General features: G+C 41.5%; 1 protein-coding gene across 8 annotated transcripts in view; it reads right to left on the bottom strand.

Moving 5' to 3' along the window:
- Positions 1 to 20,922, bottom strand: part of PCSK5 (proprotein convertase subtilisin/kexin type 5) — a 489,089-nt gene that overhangs the window by 83,772 nt on the left and 384,395 nt on the right. The window lies entirely within an intron of this gene.

Genomic DNA, 20,922 nt, shown 5'->3' with positions numbered 1-20,922 from the left:
TTAAGGAAAGAAGCCACCTCCATAACATGAAAGTACAAAGTGAAGCAGCAAGTGTTGATGTAGAAGCTTCAGCAAGTTATCCAGAAGATCTTTAATTAAGATAATGAATGAAGGTGGCTACACTAAACAAGAGATTTTCAATGTAGACAAAGCAGACTTCTATTGGAAGAAGATGCCATCCAGGACCTTCATGGCTAGAGAAGAGAAGTCAATGCCTGGCTTCAAAGCTTCAAAGGACAGGCTGACTCTCTTGTTAGGGGCTACTGCAGCTGGTGACTAAAAGTTGAAGCCAGTACTCATTTACCGCTTTGAAAATCCTAAGGCCCTTAAGAATTTTGCTAACTCTACTCTGCTTGTGCTCTATAAATGGAACAACAAAACCTGGATGACAGCACATCTATTTACAACATGGTTTACTGAATAATTTAAGCCCACTGTTGAGATCTGATCAGAAAAAAGATTCCTTTCAAATTATTACTGCTCACAGACAATGTACCTGGTCACCCAAGAGCTCTGATGGAGATGTATAATGAGATTAATGTTGTTTTCATGCCTGCTAACACAATATTCATACTACAGTCAAGGAGTCATTTTGACTTTCAAGTCTAATTATTTAAGAAATACATTTCATAAGGCTATAGCTGCTATAGATAGTGATTCCCCTGATGGATCCGGGCAAAGTCAATGGAAAACATTCTGGAAAGGAATCACCTTTCTAAATGCCATTAAGAACACATGTGACTCATGAAAAGAGGTCAAAATATCAACATTAACAGGAGTTTGGAAGTTGATTCCAACCCTCACGAATGACTTTGAGGGGTTCAAGACTTCGGTGGGGGAAGGAACTGCAGGTATGATGTAAACAGCAAAACTAGAACTAGAAGTAGAGCCTGAAGGTGCGGCTGAATTGCTGCAATCTCATGATGAAACGAACATGACAAATTATATGGATGAGCAAAGAAAGTGGTTTCCTGAGATGGAACCTACTCCTGGTAAAGATGCTGTGAAGATTGTTGAAATGACAACAAAGGATTTAGAATATTATGTAAACTTAGTTGATAAAGCAGTGGCAGGGTTTGGGAGGATTGACTCCGATTTTGCAAAAAGTTCTGTGTTAAGAGGCTGTCAAACAGCACTGCATGCTACAGAGAAATCATGTGTGAAAGGAAGAGTCATTCGATGCAGCAAACTTCACTGTTGTCTAAAACTGCCTCAGCACCCCCACCCCTCAACAGCCATCCCCCTGACCCGTCAGCAGCCATCAGCGTGGACGCAAGACCCTCCACCAACAAAATGATTATGACTTGCTGGAAGCTCAGATGATGGTTAGCATTTTTTTTTTTTTTTTTTTTTAGTAATAATGCCTTTTTAAATTAAGGTACATACATTGTTTCTTTAGACATAATACCATTGCACACTTAATAGACTACAGTAGAGTGTAAACATAACACACGCATCGGGAAACCAAAAATTTTGTGTGATTTGCTTTTTTGTGGTATTCGCTTTATTGTGGTGGTCTGGAACTGAACCCACAGTATCTCCAAGGTATGTCTGTAATTTCAAACTTACAGAAAAGTTGCAAGAGTAAAACCATTTATACTTTACTCAGATTTACCTGTTGCTAACATTCTGCCCCACTTGATGTATAATTTGCTCACTTGCTTTAACTCTGTGTATAAAATATACATATACACACACATACATACCTTACAAATACACACATATATTACATATGTGTGTTTGTGTATATATATATATATTTTTTTTCCACTCCCCTGAACCATTGAAAATAAGACGCACACATTGTGGCCCTTATCTCTAAATATTTCAGTGTGTATTTCTTAAGAATAAGTACATTCTCTTATATAACCACAGTATAGACATCAACTTCAGGAAATTTAACATTAATGAATACACTTATTTATCTACAATCTATACTCCAGTTTTTTTCAGTTGACTCAATCATGTCCAGTGGTGATCTGTTCTAGAATTACATATTGCATTTAGTTATCTTGTCTCTTTAGTCTCCTATAATCTGGAACAACTCCTTGGTTCTTCTTTGTTTTTTGTGACACTGACATTTTTGAAGGGCAGAAGTTCCTTTTTTTTTTTTTTTAAATTAATTAATTTATTTATGGCTGTGTTGGGTCTTCGTTTCTGTGCGAGGGCTTTCTCTAGTTGTGGCAAGTGGAGGCCACTCTTCATCGCGGTGTGCGGGCCTCTCACTATCGCGGCCTCTCTTGTTGCGGAGCACAGGCTCCAGACGCGCAGGCTCAGTAGTTGTGGCTCACGGGCCTAGTTGCTCTGCGGCATGTGGGATCTTCCCAGACCAGGGCTCGAACCCGTGTCCCCTGCATTAGCAGGCAGATTCTCAACCACTGCGCCACCAGGGAAGCCCCAGAAGTTCCTTTTTAATAGCATGTTTCTCATTTGGCATTTGCCTGCTATTTTCTGTTGGTTAGATTCAGGTCAATTGTTCCCAGCCAAACTACTGTGTAGGTCATGTGGTGTTCTTCTCAAGCTATCCTATCCAGAAATATGCAACACCTATCCATCTGTCCCTCTTTAGTGATGTTAATTTGCATTCTTGTTTTTGCATCTCAAGAAATTTCCTTGCTCTTCAAGCCAGCACAACACTCAGCACCTGAAGCTGGTGAACAATTCCTTTAAAACAACTAAAAGGAAGCTATTCCAGGAGAGGCAGGAAGAGGGGTTTCAGAATTCAGAGCTCAACACCAAGGCAGGAAGAGATTTTTGAGATAATAAAACAATGTTAATAATTATGCTGTAAATAATATTTATAAGAAATGCCAACATTTATTGAGCTCTTACCATGTGCCAAGTACTTCACTACGTACTTTAAATGGTGTATTAGTTTTCCATTGATGCTGTAACAAATTATCATAAATTTAGCAGCTTAAAACATTACAGACTTATTATTTTACAGTTCTGTGGTCACAAGTCGGTATGGGTCTCACTGGGCTAAAATCAGAGTCGTGGCAAGGCTGGCACCTTTCTGGAGGCTCTTGGAGAGAATCCGTTTCCTTACTAATTCAGGTGGTTGACAGAATTCATGTTTTTTTTTTTTAATTTTTTAAAAAAATTTATTTATTTACTTTTGGCTGCATTGGGTCTTTGTTGCTGCGCGCAGGCTTTCTCTAGTTGCAGTGAGAATGGGCTCTAGAGCGCAGGCTCAGTAGTTGTGGAGCACGGGCTTAGTTGCTCTGCGGCATGTGGGATCTTCCCAGACCAGGGCTCGAACCCGTGTCCCCTGCATTGGCAGGCGGATTCCTAACCACTGAGCCACCAGGGAAGCCCCCAGGTTTTTTTTTTGCAGTTGTAGGACTGAGATCCATTTCCTTACTGGCTATCACGGAGGGTTATATCCAGCTTGTAGAGGCCACCCATGTTCCTCAGCTCCGGGGGCCCCTTCGGCTAGCTTCAAAGCCAGCAGTGAGGGATTTCTCTTTCTCTTTCATCTCCTCCTGACTGTAGCTAGAAAGGTTCTCCACTTTTAAGGACTCATGTGCTTAGGTTCGGCCCATCTGGATAATCTAGGATAACATCCCCATCCGAAAATCTTTAACATTAATTATATCTTCGAAGTCCCTTTTGCTGTGGAAGACAACATATTCATAGGATCCAGGGATTAGGGCATTGACATCTTTGGGGAGTCATTATTCTGCCTACCATGGGTGGAGTAACTCCCAGAGATGCTGAGAGGTAGGTCCTGAAATTGTCTCTAGTATGTATGATGATGTCGAAGTTTAAAGAAGTTAAATGAATTTCCCAGAATCACACAACTGGTAACGAGGCTGAGCCAGGATTAACTTCAAGCAGAAGGGTTTATCTAATCTGGAGGATTAAAATTTTTATTTTAGCAGCAGAATCCTTTATCAAACGGGAACTTATGAAAAATCAAATACATAAAAAAAGGTCAAAGCAAAGCTGCTCTGGCTAAATTGGGAGAAGTGACAGTGGGGGGAGGGAAGGGCTTCACAGAACAGAGGGCAGACCACCGATCATCCGGTCTCTGTTTCCAGATAAGCATGTGAGGCCCAGAGACAAGCGTGCAATGACTTGCCTGAAGTGAGCTCTGGGGCTGGAGTCTGGCTCCTCCACTCCCCACAAGGGCTCTTTCAAACCTGCCCCATAGGTTTACCTGTCAGGAGTCTGCTTGTTTATTTGTTCTAAAATTGTATATTGAGCATCTACACGTGGTAGGCAGGTTTCAGGTACTGATGAGACAACAGCAAAGAGAACAAAGTCCCTGCCTGCCTGGCAGTTACATTTTAATGAAGGAAGAAGCACAGCAAACAAGTTTTAAAACTAAATAAAAAATTAAAATATCAGGGACTTCCCTGGTGGTCCAGTGGTAAAGAATCCACCTTCCAACACAGGGGACACGGGTTCCATCCCTGGTCGGGGAACTAGGATCCCACATACCGTGGGGCAACTAAGCCTGCGCGCCACAACTACTGAGCTTGAGCGCCTCAACGAGAGAGCCCACGTGCCTCAAATTACAGAGCCCACACACCACAACTAGAGAGAGAAAACCCGCATGCCATAACTAGAGAGAAGCCCGAGCCGTAATGAAAAGATCCTGCATGCCTCAACAAAGATCCCGCGTGCCACAACTAGGACCCGACACAGCCAAAAAAAATAAGGAAAAAAAAATTAAAATATCAGATAATTGCATGAGATCTGGCAGCATTAAAATAGGTGATTGCTGTGCGTATGTGGAGTGAGAGTGGAGGTGAGGGGTAGGGGGAGGAGAAAGAGACAGAGAGAGGTAGGGACAGAGACAGAAACAGAGACCGGCTGACTTCTTTAGATTGGGTGCTGCAGGGAAGCCTCTTAGAGGTGATGTTTAAACTGAGATGTGATGGCAGGAAGGAGCCAGCCAGGTTAATATCTCAAGAAGAGTATTCCAGGTGGAGGAAACAACAGCTAGGGCAGGGCCTGGGAGCAAGAATGGGCTAGAAGCAATCTTGGCCAGGATCCCCCAGGGTAGCTGAGAGTAAGGATGAAGAGAGAGGGGTAGGTGATGAGGTCAGAGATGTGGAGAAGGCTAAAATTAGTAAGGCTCTTTGGATTACAATGCACATCTGTCAGTTGTCCAGTATTTTCTGCTAGGTCTAGCTTGAACCAGGCATAGAATCCCAAGTACAGGATTGCTGGCTTCTGGGCAGACCGAAGCATGATGCCCCACCAGATGAGGTATCTGTTCATTGGACAGGGTTCCGTTGCTTTCCCTCAGTTTCTTGCTAGGTTTCCAAGTGGCCCATCCCATTAAGGCACACCCGGGCACATAATGTGACAGTTGGACCGTCGCTCTGCGTAACTGTCATCAGCCATGCGTGCCATGGTCAAGGTAAGCAGTCACTGATTTCATGCTTCTGATTTTGCATTTTTTAACATTCAAAGGGGTAATTACTATACCCAGTCCCCAGGAATAATTGACATATTTTATGTTTTGAAGTCTCAGTAGGTCAAACTTCCCATTTGTAAAACTTTTCGGTTGCTCTTTTGCCAAGCACATAAAACAAATTTACTTCTGAACTGAGATCTTGTATGCCAAATTTTTATAGCCTTAAATATAGTATTTTATCACTACTATAAATGTTGTCTCACCTCTCACAGACCCTTCAGTGCTAAAGACAAGAGCCTTTCTAATTCACTTGTTTCAATTCATAGAAGATTTCTAAGTTGAAGCTGGGTCATTTGGATAATATTTCAGATGTACAGACTGCATTTCTGCTAAACATAATAAATCTGCAATTTTACAATTGGTTTGGGCAGCTAACATGATTGTAGTAGGCTTTCCAATAAACACCCCTTCAAAACAACCTCCTTTCTCTTTCCACACTCACCTCCAGATCTCACCCAAAGGCTCGATGTCATCCCTAAAATGTTGGGGACACGGTAATATGGAGACTACATTTTTAGGTTGATTTATTTTTCTAGCGGAACATCCAGGTTTCTAGCAATTATTTTAGGGCATAAAGTTCCTTTGTGATGATAAATCAAGCTGTCAGCTCTTTCTGGTCCAAATTAGAGGTTGGAGAGATTGAGAAACTTTTCTACTTTAGTATCCCACCCTTTGCATCTCCAGATTAGATTACACGTGTTAGCCCTCTGGAGTTAATGCCATGTTTGTCCTCGGATTTGCTCTGATCCTGGTGAGCTGATTGAATGGGAACTTCTCAGGCATAAATGCTCCTCTCCCAGTGCTCTCATGGGCCCCCCGGTCCCTGGTGGACATGGAACAAGGGGCTGGGAGGTAGACACCCCTGGGTCGCTTGCCTGGCTCATACAAAACATTATCTACTTGTCTCACCTAGGGGTGGATAGTTTATAGACAGTCAGAACACACTGTTTTTATGGAAAAGATCTGGGGAAAAAAAAAAAAAAAAAAAGGCAGCTACAGATGGGCATAGGCACCGTTGGGAGGAAAAAAGTTTCGACTGACCCGGTAACATCGCCAGTGAGGGCATGACTAATGTTGAGAGATGTTGGCATGGCCATCCCCTGCCTTCCAGTACTTCAACTTTGGGTACTTGGCCAAGGGGTGGGAAATGAGGGACCCTGTCCCTGTGCCCTCGGCTGTCTCCAGCTTGCTGTGCCATTTGGTCTCCATTTTGCTTCTTGTGCCCTGGGCTGGCCCACTGTGCTGGAAGCTGAACTGAGGCTGTAGGTCGGGCTGCAGCCAAGGTTTTCTGGTGGGAGTTGCAGGGAGACTTCATGGAAAGGACGAGTCTGGACTCCTACCAAATTACCCTCCTGTTGACTGTTGGAAGGCTGGAATTTCAGACTCAAGAGGTGCAGAGGCAATTTACTGACACTCATTGTTGGCCTGAGTCTTAGCTGGAGATCTGCCTGTTGAGCAGCTGGGTATCAACATGCAGATGCTCCCGCCTCACCCACACTCAGCTTCTCTCAATTCTGGTGTCTGCTCTGTGACTTAAATCAATTTTTTTTCTCCTCTGCCAGTGGAGCTTGAAGCTCTTCCTACCATCTGGTAAAGGACTGTGAAATGGCAATGTGGCAGTGGTGCAGGGAGATGGAGCTCTGGGGGTGAGATGAGGACAGGTCAGAGTAGGCACAAAAGTCACAGACATTTACTGAGTGCCTACCTGGTGACAAGTACTACGCTAAGTGCTTATGACACAGTGGCACGCAATTTAGAAGTGTGGCCTCAGGTATATCAACAGGCCTCTTGATGATGGCAGATACGATAGGAAAGAAAAAGGGTGGAAATGGAGAGAAAGCAAATTACATTTTATTTTGCTATTAATAATAGAAGCTCTTGGTTTCACTCCCTTAGGGAGCCCAAGATATGATCATTTTTCCAGTTTTCATTATAATCTCTAGGGCCATATTAGGAGGTAAAAAGAAGGCAACTTATGATGTTTTCCTTTACAAAAACAGGATGCAATTAAGAAATGAAAAGTATATGGGACTTGCCCAAAGATTTTCACTGTGGTAGGGGAAGGAGGGAGATAGATACTAAGATTTCAGACTCCATTTTCCACCATCCCACAAAATTAAGCTGAGACCTAACCATCCAAGGTTCCAGTTACTACTGCTGGTCTCACTTTTATTTTTGTTGTCAAATTAACGGACAGACATAAGCTGAAGGATTTCAGAAATATCATCAATATTTCACTGAAAAAAAAGTAATTTGGCAACATTTTTCCAGCTTGTTACCCCTAAAAATGCAAAAGGGACATTCTTGTTGGTTTCTAGAGAGTTCTGTAGAGGTGAAATCCATCCCACCAGCCCAAATGTCCCCTGCCCCTAATCACTGGCAGTTTAACGTTGCAGGCACCATGATGCTTTCAGGAACGGGAGCTGGTCTTCTGAACCCCTCCACCCTGTGCGTTGTGCTCAACCACACTCTGCGCTTTTGTTTAACTAGGTTTGTTTTGGAAGTAATTGGCTCAGCTCTCTTTCTGCAAGCACACGTGATTCAGACAGCCTTGGCTTGCAGCTCGACTTCGCAGGTCATTTACACAACTAGGAGGAGGAACTTTTGATTATACCTGGCTCTGGGGGAAAATAGCATGAAGTGCCAAGATGATGAGTTAGTTGCTCTAGCATTGAACTTAGGCTACCTTCCCACTATTTCTTCTCCCCCATCGCCGTAAGAATGTGAACTTGAATGTAGGAGGAGCAGAGGGAAACTTCAGGAAACACAACTAAGTAGCATAAGAATATAACCAAGAGTGAAACAAATAGGGCAGGTTGACTTACACGACTTTCATTTACATTCTCTAGGAAAATGGTGAATGAGTGCAGTCTACTCTGGAAAAAGAGCAAATATTTGGATGTTCTGTTGGTTTGGAGCCAGAGAGTCCTAAGTTTAAATTTAGCTCTGAAACTTGCTAGTTATGTGACTTTGGGCAAGTTGCAAACTCTCTGGGCCTTGGTTTTCTCATCTATGAAATGGGGATAAGGATTTTGAACAGAGAGGATTGTACTGGGGAGTAGAGATTGTGTTTGTAAAGTGCCTACCTAGGTGATCACCTCATATGGAATGGACAGTAAGTTGTAGTTATTATGATATAATGTATCTGCTTCTGCTTCAGCTTCATCCTCAACAGTGTTTTAAATATGATGTTGAAGTTATCTGTTTATATACCTATCTTAAATCAACTCTGATTGCACATTAGAATCAGTCCAAGGGTTTTGAAAAAATACTGATGCCTGAGCCTCACCCCAGACCAATTAAATCAGAAACCTTGGAAGTGGGTCTCAGCACTGCATTTTTCTATCTCCCCAGGTGATTTTCAGGTGCACCCAGGGCCAAGAATCACCGAGCTTTCCATTTCCACACGAGCCCTTTGAGAGCAGAGAGCATGTTTGTTCACCTGTGTATCCCCGTGCTTAGCCTGATATGGATGCCCAATAAATATTTCTTGAACTAAACTCTAAAAAATGGAGAGAAAGTTGTCCAGATTCCTAAGACTGGTCTCATATGGGCATATTTCTTAAGCAGCAGATAAAGGCAAGAGATACCAGCATGTTATTATTCTCATAATAGGGGTTTGAAAGAACAGGGTAAAGAAAGATCAAGGTCCTTTCAGCTGACAGTTTACCGATCATGTCATTTATCGCTGGTCCTCTTTTTGACTCTTCTGTTGCCAAGGGATCAGAGAAGTGAGATAGCAGGATACTATGGGAAACTCCATCAGTTGAAAAAATATAGCAGCTTCTTCAGAAGAGTTTTTTTGAGAGAAGGAGAAAGTCAGACACTGCCAAGGTAGATAGTGGGCAATTATCTTGGATAAGATTCAGAGCGGTAGAAGAGAGAAATCAGTGACACAGACTGGGTGCATGTTTGGGGCTATTTCACATGCAACCATAGGAGGTGAGACCTCAGCATATACCAGTAACAGTCTTAGTCATTATCACGTGAGAATGTCTTTAGGATGTGCACAATATTAGTTTCTTTCCCTTTTGCGGGCACGTGGCAAGATTGCATCTCCCCAGTCTGCAGTCTCAGGCAGAACCATATGATTTGCTTTGGCCAAAAAATTTGTGAGCAGGAGTTACAAGTGTCAATCCTGGGGGAACCTTTGAAAGCCAGTGTGCTTTGCTTCTGCCATGACAAGGTAATTAATGGCTGTTCCATCAACCTGGGTTCTGGACTGAGGACCAGGCAGAGCCCAGTTCTCAGCTGACCCATGATGGGGATGGAGCACAAGTGAAAAATAAACCTTTGTTGTCTTAAGTTCTTGAGATTTGGGGATAATCCATTATCAGAGCACAACCTTGCCCATCATAGTGCCTACTCGGGACAAACAGCTTCAAAGCCAACTAGTTCCTCTGTGAAAAAAGTAAACAAAGTTATGCACAGGATTGCTTGAAACTGACAGCTTAATTCCTCTGTCACTTCCCATATGCATAAAATTGATCAAGTTTCAACACTTCTTTAATCCTCAGTTTCTCCAGCTGTAAAAATCACTGGATTATAGATGTGAAAATACATCATCTCCGTAAGTGTTTAGCACAGTGCCTGGTGAATGGTGATGCTCAATAAATATTAGGTTACACAGTCCTGTTATTTGTGGAATAATAATGGGAAAGCAGAAAGCACAAAAGTATGCAATAAATATTTGCTAAGTAAATTAGTCAAGAAAGCCAGGATGAATAAGGAACCATGAAAGTGCAAAACTTCTGCAAATTCTTCCAACTGTGGGTTCTCTTTTCTTAAGGTTTCTTTTCTTCTAACCCACCACCTTTGAAATGAGATATCACTTAGAAAATGAGGGGAGAGGGAGGCTCTAATAAATGAAAAATATGTTTTTGTTTTCAAGACAGCACTGTCCCCACTGTCTAATAGAGCTTGCTCGTTTCTCTTTTCTTCAGCAAACTGGTGACAGTGCATTTAGATTCCAATCCTTCCTCTGACCATGGCTTGTGTTTGGCCTTTTTTTTTTTTTTTTTTTTTTTTAATTTATTTATGACTGTGTTGGGTCTTCGCTTCTGTGCGAGGGCTTTCTCTAGTTGCGGCAAGTGGGGACCACTCCTCATCGCGGTGCGTGGACCTCTCACCATTGCGGCCTCTCTTGTTGCGGAGCACAGGCTCCAGACGCGCAGGCTCAGTAATTGTGGCTCACGGGCCCAGTTGCTCCGTGGCATGTGGGATCTTCCCAGACCAGGGCTCGAACCCGTGTCCCCTGCATTGGCAGGCAGATTCTCAACCACTGCGCCACCAGGGAAGCCCTGTGTTTGGCCTTTTAAAGAAAAGAGTCATCTCGAACTGCCCATGGAAATGATGGTAGCGAGCCACCTGGGTCATGCCCTAAGGTTGGCTGGATAGTGAGTAATGCAATCAGTCACTGCAAGGTCCTTTATGAATGTTGAGTTTCGTTTTTACAATCAGCAACTTCTTTCCAATTTAAAGGAGACATCAGGCTAGTATACATTTTATTCTGCAATGCCTTTGATTTGGAAGGCACCAAAACTGTTTGACACTGTTCTTGTTCCCCCAGAAATTTTATGGGAAAGGTCCAAAGGAAGATCTGGGTAAAAGTAAAATAGTGATCTGTGACTACCATATTTCATTTGAAAAACCCTGTATGTCCGCTCCATTCGAAAACTAAACCATGAAATTCATGTCTCACATGTCTTGATATTGTTTCCTCTATGACCGAGGTCTCACTCCTTAATAGAAAATAGAGTAGCAGAAGGAAGTGAGGTTGGTTCTCTAATTCCTGGATCTGAAGCTTGAATCTAACATGGATCAGGGTGGAGAGAGCTCACTTCATATTCACAAGGAGAAGAGAGGGGTGTCTCTTGCCAATCATACCCTTATGATGGAACCCACTGTCCAGAAAGTAAAAGAGTTCCTGTGAACGTGAATGAAACTGAAGGCAGGTAAAGTGGCAGAGAGGAATCCAGGGCTAAATGAAAATGAGCCCACCTTCTCTTAGTCCTTCTGCTGCAAGGATTCTCCTATCTGCTCTGCTCCATCTCAGAACATTCCAGATGCAGGTCCTAAAGGCTGACAGTTTCAGGTGAGCTGTGATCCCAAATCAATTTGCATGACTGTTATGAACACTTTCACTGTTTGGTAAATTTAGTTATGGCACCTGGGCTTAAAGTTGTAGCTAAACAAAGTATAATAGCTATTGTGTGTAGAACTGAGGAAAGGGGCAGATACAAATTTTTCTTTTATCTTTTTATTATTCCATAAAGCATAATATTCCTTTCCGTAGAATCAGAAAGGAAGAACATTAGGTGGTATGGATAGAATGGTTGTAAAACACATGGGTTTTGATCTTGAGCTATCTAGAATCAAGTCCTAGTCCTAATGTTTACCAGCTCTGTTATCTTATATAAGTTGCTTAACTGTTTTGAGCTTAATTTCTTCATCCAAAAAATGAGAACAATAATTACATTTACTTCTTAGAGTTAAGTGAGGTAATACACATACAGAACATGAGTAAGTGTTCAATAAATGCTGGCAATTAGGTTACTGTTATGGTTTTACTATGTAGAGATGGGAAAGAGGGGCACTGGTAACGTTATACTTTTCTTTTTAAATCAGACTTATTGAAATATAATTTTCATAGTGTAACATTTGCCCTTTTTAGGTGTACAGTTCTATGAATTTTGACAAATAAACATGCAGTCATGTAATCACCCCTGACAATCAAGATACAGGACACTTCCAACACCCCAAATAGTTCTCTCATGCCCTTGATGATAATGATGATGAGATTATTATTAACTGAACTCCATAATGTACTCAGATTTCCCTAGTTTTTACCTATTGTCTTTTTTTCTGACCCAGGATCCTACCTAAGTTACCATATTACATTTAGCAGTCAGGTTTCCTTAGGTTCCCCTTGACTATGACAATTTCTCAGACTTTACTTTTTTGACAACCTTAACAGTGTTGAGGAGTACTAATCAGGTATTTTATGAAATAGCCCTCTATCGAGATATTTTTCTGATGATGTTTTTCTCATGATTAGACTGGGGTTATGGGTTTTGGGGTGGAAGACTGCAGAGGCAAAATGCCATTCTGCTCCCTTTACATCAAGGGTACCTGCCCATTAATCTGATATAGTGGGCTTCCCTGTAGCGCAGTGGTTAACAATCCGCCTGCCAATGCAGGGGACACGGGTTCAAGCCCTGGTCCGGGAAGATCCCACATGCCGTGGAGCAACTAAGCCCATGTGCCACAACTACTGAGCCTGCGATCTAGGGCCCGCGAGCCACAACTACTGAAGCCCACGCGCCTAGAGCCCGTGCTCCGCAACAAGAGAAGCCACCACAATGAGAAGCCCGCACACCACAACGAAGAGTAGCTCCCACTCGCCACAACTAGAGAAAGCCCCCTTGAAGCAACAAAGACCCAACACAGCCAAAAATAAATAAATTAAATAAATAAATTTATTTAAAAAAAATCTGATATAGCACTGCTGACATTGACCTTGATCACTTGGATGAGATAGTGCTTATCAGGTTTCCCCACTGTGAGGCTCTTCCCCTTCCTCCCTTTCATACTGTCCTCTTGGAAGGAAGTCACTACATGCAACCTACACTTAAGGAGTAGGGAGCTATGCTCACTTCCTGGAGGGAGGAGTGCTAGATAAGTTATTTGCAATGTTTTGCACTGAAGATTTGTCTCCTCTCCCCCATTTACTTATTTACTCAACCATTTATTTATTTTTATCTTATGAACTCATGGATTCTTATTTTATACTTTGGGTTATAAGCTAATACTATTTTATTTATATTATTGCTCAAATTGTTCCTGTTTTGGCTATTGGGAGCTCTTTCACTTGTCTCCTATGTCCCTTTGCTGTACCCCCATCATTGTGGGGTTTTTTCCTTTGAGCGCTCTCTTGCTTTCTGTCACTACACAATGCTGCAGCTCATCTGGTATATTTCCTGCCCCAGTCCTAGAATCAGCCAATTTTCCAAGGAGCCTTGGTATCTTTTATTGGAGGATGGTGTCAAGAATCTAGATCTGGGCACTAGGTGTGGTTATTGCTACTGGGGTGTTGCTTCTAGGCCCTCTCAGCTGACCCAGCATGAAGTGCTTTTTTCTCTCCAATTTAAAAAGTTTTTTTTTTCAAATCTACGGAAAGCCTGAAATAGCACAATGAACAACTTTATATGCTTTACCTCAATCCTTTTATTTCTCTGAACCATTTGAAAATAAGTTGTGGACATCATGACATTTCATCCCTAAACTCCCCAGCCATGACAATCAAAAATGTCTCAAAACATTGACAAATGTCCCCTGGAGTCACAGTCACCTCCAGTTGAAAATCATTGGTCTAGACACTTTCGTCAAGGCTCCTAGGTTATATTGTTAATATATCACATCAGGAAACACATGATGTTATGTTGTATGGAACTAATGATGGTAATGTTAAGTGTAATAACTTGGTTAAGTTGGTAAGCAGCAAATCCCTCCATTGTAGTTAACTAGTAATTATGGAAGTACTTTGAGTCTGTGTGATTATTGTGTTCCCGAACAATTTTCCACCTAATGATTTTAGCATCCACTCATAGTTCTCCCATGAATCAATACACTAGGGGATGTAAAATGATGATACTCTAATTATTCCCTTGCATATATAACAGGTGAAATCTTACTGTAAAGAGCTTTCTCCCTTATTCTATTTTCCCATCGCTTCCTTCCTCTCTTCTTTAAATATCATTCTTGATGCATAGATTATTTTTATTAATTGAATTGTAATCTTTATCATCTTTTTTTTTGATGCTCAAATTGTCCCAGATTGGCCAGTGGGAGCCCATTCACACTAATTACTGTGTCATTTGTTATGAATATGTAACCCACTTACATGGTTCAAATCAAAACTATGTAAAAAGTTATACCTAGAGAAGGCTCACTCCCATTCCTTTTACACTTTTCTCTGTAGGTAAGCATTTTCATTAGTTTCTGATGTATCTTTTCTGTGCTACTTATTTAAAAATAAGTAAAAAATGTATATGTGTGTATGTGTATATATATATATATATACACATATGCACATATGTTTTATTTCACCATCTATTCTTACCAAAAAGGTAGCATACTATGTACATTTTTTGGCACCTTGCCTTCTACTTAACAGTGTATCATAAAACCACCATCAGTTCATATAGATCTTTGCTCTTTTATGGCTGCATAGTACTCCATTATGTATGTGTCCTTCAGTTGATTCAATGAGTTTCTTCCACGAGAAGGCATTTAGGCTGTTTAAAATAGTTTACACCACAAATAATGCCACAATGAATAACACTGTGAATATGCTGTTTTGAGTTTGTGGGTGCATATCCTCAGGATAAATTTCTAGAAGGGGTGTTGAGGGGTCAAAGCAGATGCGTATGCGATTGTGTTGTATATTGCCAACTTTCCTTCAACAGTGGTCGTACCATTTTGTCTTCCATCAGTTACGGTTAAGAGGGCTTTCTTACAGCCTTGTCTGTACAGTGTTTTGTAAGCTTTTGTAATATTGCCAGTCTAATAGGTGAGACATGGTATGTTATGGGTTTTTTTTTTTAAATTAAATTTATTTATTTATTTATTTATGGTTGTGTTGGGTCTTCGTTTCTGTGCGAGGGCTTTCTCTAGTTGCGGCAAGTGGGGGCCACTCTTCATCGTGGTGCGCGAGCCTTTCACTATCGCAGCCTCTCTTGTTGCGGAGCACAGGCTCCAGACGCACAGGCTCAGTAATTGTGGCTCACGGGCCCAGTTGCTCCGCGGCATGTGGGATCCTCCCAGACCAGGGCTCGAACCCGTATCCCCTGCATTGGCAGGCAGACTCTCAACCACTGCGCCACCAGGGAAGCCCCTGTTATGGTTGTTTTAATTTGCATTTCCCATATAACGAACAAAGTTAAGCATCTTTTCTTATGCATAGGGTCATTTGTTTCATGTGATTTTTTTTTTTTTTTTTAAAGCACTTTTCTTTTTTATAGCTACTTTATTTATTTATTTTATTTTATTTTTGGCTGTGTTGGGTCTTCGGTTCATGCGAGGGCTTTCTCTAGTTGAGGCAAGTGGGGGCCACTCTTCATCGCGGTGCGGGGACCGCTCTTCATCGCGGTGCACGGGCCTTTCACTATCGCGGCCCCTCCCGTTGCGGGGCACAGGCTCCAGACGCGCAGGCTCAGTAGTTGTGGCTCACGGGCCCAGCTGATCCGTGGCATGTGGGATCTTCCCAGACCAGGGCTCGAACCCCTGTCCCCTGCATTAGCAGGCAGATTCTCAACCACTGCGCCACCAGGGAAGCCCTCATGTGATTTTTTTTTTGATTAATTAATTTATTTATTTTTGGCTGCATTGGGTCTTCATTGCTGCGTGCGGGCTTTCTCTAGTTGCGGCGAGTGGGGGCTACTCTTCGTTGTGGTGTGCGGGCTTCTCATTGCAGTGGCTTCTCTTGTTGCGGAGCACGGGCTCTAGGCGTGAGGGCTTTAGTAGTTGTGGCTCTAGAGCGCAGGCTCAGTAGTTGTGGTGCATGGGCTTAGTTGCTCCGTGGCATGTGGAATCTTCCCGGACCAGGGCTCGAACCCGTGTCCCCTGCATTGGCAGGCGGATTCTTAACCACTGTGCTACCAGGGAAGTCCGTTTCATGTGATTTTTTTTTTTTTAATTTTTATTTATTTATTTATTTATTTTTGGCTGTGTTGGGTCTTCGTTTCTGTGCGAGGGCTTTCTCTAGTTGCGGCAAGTGGGGGCCACTCTTCATTGCGGTGCATGGGCCTCTCACTATTGTGGCCTCTCTTGTTGCGGAGCACAGGCTCCAGACGCTCAGGCTCAGTAGTTGTGGCTCACGGGCCTAGTTGCTCCGCGGCATGTGGGATCTTCCCAGACCAGGGCTTGAACCCGTGTCCCCTGCATTAGCAGGCAGATTCTCAACCACTGTGCCACCAGGGAAGCCCTCATGTGATTTTTAAAACCTATTTCTTTCTTCATAATTCCCTGGCTCTTACCTTAGATCAGGCTCCTGTTACTTCATACCCAGAATTCTGAAATAGTCATCTAGCTGGTTTCTCTGTCTGCAACCTCACTCCCTTTCAACTACCCTCAACACAGTTATTGGAGTTACAAAATTAATCTTTTTAAAACACCTCTTCAAAAAACTCTCTTTTTCTCTTCTATAAGAACCTTCAGTTATTCCCTTTTAGGCACAAACTCATGAGTCCAGAATTCAAGTTATGATTTTCAATCACTTCTCTAAAGTGATTGCCTATTCCCTTGTATTTGCAGTATTATATTCCTTCTGCAAAATTAGTGTCCTAAAATCCATGGCAGAAATCCTTCCCTCCAAACCTTTTTTCTGCGACTGTCCAGGTCAAAAGCCCCTCCATAGTGCAGCCCTGCTTTCTTATCTGTCTAAATTCCATGGAAACTCTAAGGCTCATCTCAAGTCCCATTTTCTTGGAAGCCTTCCTTAATCACTTCAGTGCCCAGGGCTTCCTCCCTTTGCTAAATTCACTTGGTACATATATTTATCCCCTTAATTGTCACTTAATTAATTAATTAATTTATATATATATATATTTTAACATTATTGGAGTATAATTGCTTTACAATGGTGTGTTAGTTTCTGCTTTATAACAAAGTGAATCAGTTATACATATACATATGTCCCCATATCTCTTCCCTCTTGTGTCTCCCTCCCTCCCACCCTCCCTATCCCACCCCTCTAGGTGGTCACAAACCACCGAGCTGATCTCCCTGTGCTATGCAGCTGCTTCCCACTAGCTATCTGTTTTACATTTGGTAGTGTATATATGTCCATGCCACTCTCTCACTTTATCCCAGCTTACCCTTCCGCCTCCCCATATCCTCAAGTCCATTCTCTAGTAGGTCTGTGTCTTTATTCCCGTCTTGCCACTAGGTTTTTCATGACCATTTTTTTTTTTTTAGATTCCATATATATGTGTTAGCATACTGTATTTGTTTTTCTCTTTCTGACTTACTTCACTCTGTATGACAGACTCTAGGTCCATCCAACTCACTACAAATAACTCAATTTCGTTTCTTTTTATGGTTGAGTAATATTCCATTGTATATATGTGCCACATCTTCTTTATCCATTCATCTCTTGATGGACACTTAGGTTGCTTCCATGTCCTGGCTATTGTAAATAGAGCTGCAATGAACATTTTGGTACATGACTCTTCTTGAATTATGGTTTTCTCAGGGTATATGCCCAGTAGTGGGATTGCTGGGTCATATGGTAGTTCTATTTTTAGTTTTTTAAGGACCCTCCCTACTGTTCTCCATAGTGGCTGTATCAATTTACATCCCCACCAACAGTGCAAGAGGGTTCCCTTTTCTCCACACCCTCTCCAGCATTTATTGTTTGCAGATTTTTTTGATGATGGCCATTCTGACCGGTGTGGCACTTAATTTAAATGGCTTTTTTTTTTCTTTCAGTTACTTCAAATTTTTCAAATTTGTGTATATTTTCCCCCAAGAGTAGGGACTATTGCTGTTTTATTAAGTATGCAAATATTAATCAGTTTTCATCACCCATTTCTGAGCCAAGATAAAGGCACATTAATCTCTCTATTTTATCGATATGGTAAGGAAGTAAAGAGATCTTACGCAATTTGATTAAAATCAGTCATTAAGTCAAGTCAATGCTGACGTAGGTATGGGCCCCAAATCTTAGGTTATAGTCAAATGTCAAGTGTAAAAATGATTCTATTTGCTTATCCTCTCAATTAATGAAGAAATGTAATTTAGAACACTTAGATTTATCTTAGTTGAAATTTCCATTTAAGATATTGGTTACAAAGATAAAGAATTTGGCATCAAATCCTCTTAGAATAAAATGATATTATGTAAAATGCTATTCGTTTGTTTCCAGCCCGATAAAAGGCCCATAGACACAGTCTGACTAGAGAAAACGTATCTAAATCCATGTGTATCCTGAGCCATGCATCTCTGCTTTGAATTTGGGCAACTCTCAAATTCAATTCAACAAACGTTTACACATTTATTGTGCTTTTATTATACCCTAGACATGCTGCTAGTTCTTGTGGGAGCAGTGTATATGTCACAGAGTTTGTTCTGAAGTAGTTTACTCTCTAGGCAGAAAGATGTGTACACACCAAATATTACACAAATCAGCAGTAAAAAGTATTATCATTGGCCTACAAACCAGGGGAAACAAGAAAAAAGAGTTAATTCTATTGGAAAGATTAACAAAAGCTTCAGAAATAAGATGATAATTGATTTCAGCTAAGGCAATACAAAAATAAACAAGGTTCAACATATAGTTAATAAATTAAGAGAAATTTTCAAATTTCAAATTAGAAATTAGCAGAATGTTCTATGTCACCCTCTCCTGCAATCCTACTACACTGTATACATCTCTCTACTCTGGCAGCTTGACTTGTAAAAGATTTGGTTCCAGGTGTGTCACTTATGGCAGCCAGAGAGGGTCTCACAGCAGAATCACAGTCATATCACCTTTGAATTCCCACTGCCAAGGCCAGCACTCTGCACATAGTAGACAACTGAAGTCTCTTAAAGGAGGGAATGAAGTATTTTAATAGCACTTTGTAAAGTGAATCAAACTTTCTAATTTATCTCTTTTTTTGAAAACTGATTCTTTTGGATTTTGAGTCCCCAGATTGCTGGGGTCTGCTATGGAATTCATCATCCAGGGGAGACATCTCAGTCTCATCTTTAGCTGAATCAGCTAAGAGAAGGGTGGGTACAATACAGATCATGGTTGTTACCGTTCCCACCCCCATGCCCAGATTCTCACTGATCCTAAATGAGTCCACACACATTCATCCACCTCTTTAAACCTGAGAGCCGAAATCATAGGTTTGAGATTTTACAGACAGACAGACACATACACACACACATACATACACACACACACCCCCCTCCATGATGCATAAAGATGTTAGCATGGACACATAACACATGATAGCAAAGGTATAAAAAGAGACCACAAAATTTAGCAGGGAAAATGGGCAAACCAATGGGCAAATATGGTCTGAAATGGACAAAAAAGTGAAATCAAGATAGTCAAAAACATTTATCATTGCTCCCTGCAAGAAAGACTACGTCCCATCTCTTCACAAGAAACATGGCAATTTACTCATCTTTTAGATTTTAATACTTTCATTACTTAGTTTAGATCTATTTTTGCTTCCCAGAAAATTAGTATTTTATCCTTAAATCTCTGACTCTAAGTGCTACCCCCTTCGTAAGTGCGACTTATTATTATATTTTATTTTCCAATAATATATGCTCCATTGTATAGTGGAAGGTAAAGGGGGAATGGTATTCCAGTTCCTCAAAACTCTGTTTTGTAGTTACGTATATTATAGATAATATGTCTTTCCATTTAAGGCAGAGAGAGATGGTGATGGCCATCAGATAAATTATAACTCATGTATAATATTTAAGAATTAAGGGAATCTATTAAGTAAGGCCAATAAAAAGTCTACTTAATCCTGGCACAGTCTAACCCCCTGCAACTTCATGAGTGCTTTATGAAGCATGGGCTTCACTGACAACTTGTTAGAAATGCAAATTCTTAGGCCCCACTCTAGACCCCTGAATCAGAATCTGCATTTTAACAAATCCCCCTTGTGATGTGTGTGCACATTGATGTTTTAGAAGCATGAGTTAACCAGTCACAGGGTTTCATGGAAACTCTATGAAGAGAGATTATCCCACCCATCTTTAATTTAGGTTGGGTTTCCTTTCAAAGATCCATAAAACCAAGTGCCAATTATGTCAATATCTTGCCTAAATTTACATTAAGATACATTCTTGGGGTTTGGTGGCCTCCCTATTTTTCATTTTACATCCAATCCAATGGTGCTGTATGATACACACTGTTCTGCAGGAGAACCAGGCATGCATGGGGAGAAAGGAGAAGGCAATAATTTGAACTAGAGAATTATATGGAAGACTGGCAAGTGCTTTTCATTGTATGATGGGGATCTTAAACTCTACTGACTCCATGTTGCTTTCCTCTCAAAAGATTGTCTTGGGCTCCAAGCAGTAGAATCATTTGTGCAAAGGAAAACTTCTGAAAAGCTTTTGTGTTTCATATACGGAGTGAGTTAGAGTAATTATGTATTTCTTTGCTTGAGTTTATTTCTCTCCCACCATTACTCATTTCAAAATTGTCACCTTGAGAGGCTAAGCAGAGGCCGAGTCCCAGGCACCCTGAAATGTGGTTGCTGTAGGTATCACCTGCCGACTAGCTAACAACCAGGGGAGAAGATACCTGTCCTTTCCTAAACTTGAGTTTCGCGAAGACTAGTGACCTATCCATTGCCTCAAAAGGGAGCATCTCTCACTGTGACCCTGTCTGCGTGGAAGTGAGCCCACTTAATGGATACTGATGGTGACAACAATGACAAGAGTCCCTGTTGAAGGAATGACAGGATGCGGATGTGTGA

Source organism: Balaenoptera musculus, chromosome 6 (genome assembly GCF_009873245.2).
Source record: "Balaenoptera musculus isolate JJ_BM4_2016_0621 chromosome 6, mBalMus1.pri.v3, whole genome shotgun sequence".
Lineage (NCBI taxonomy): Eukaryota > Metazoa > Chordata > Mammalia > Artiodactyla > Balaenopteridae > Balaenoptera > Balaenoptera musculus.
This window is presented reverse-complemented; position numbering and strand designations above follow the sequence as displayed.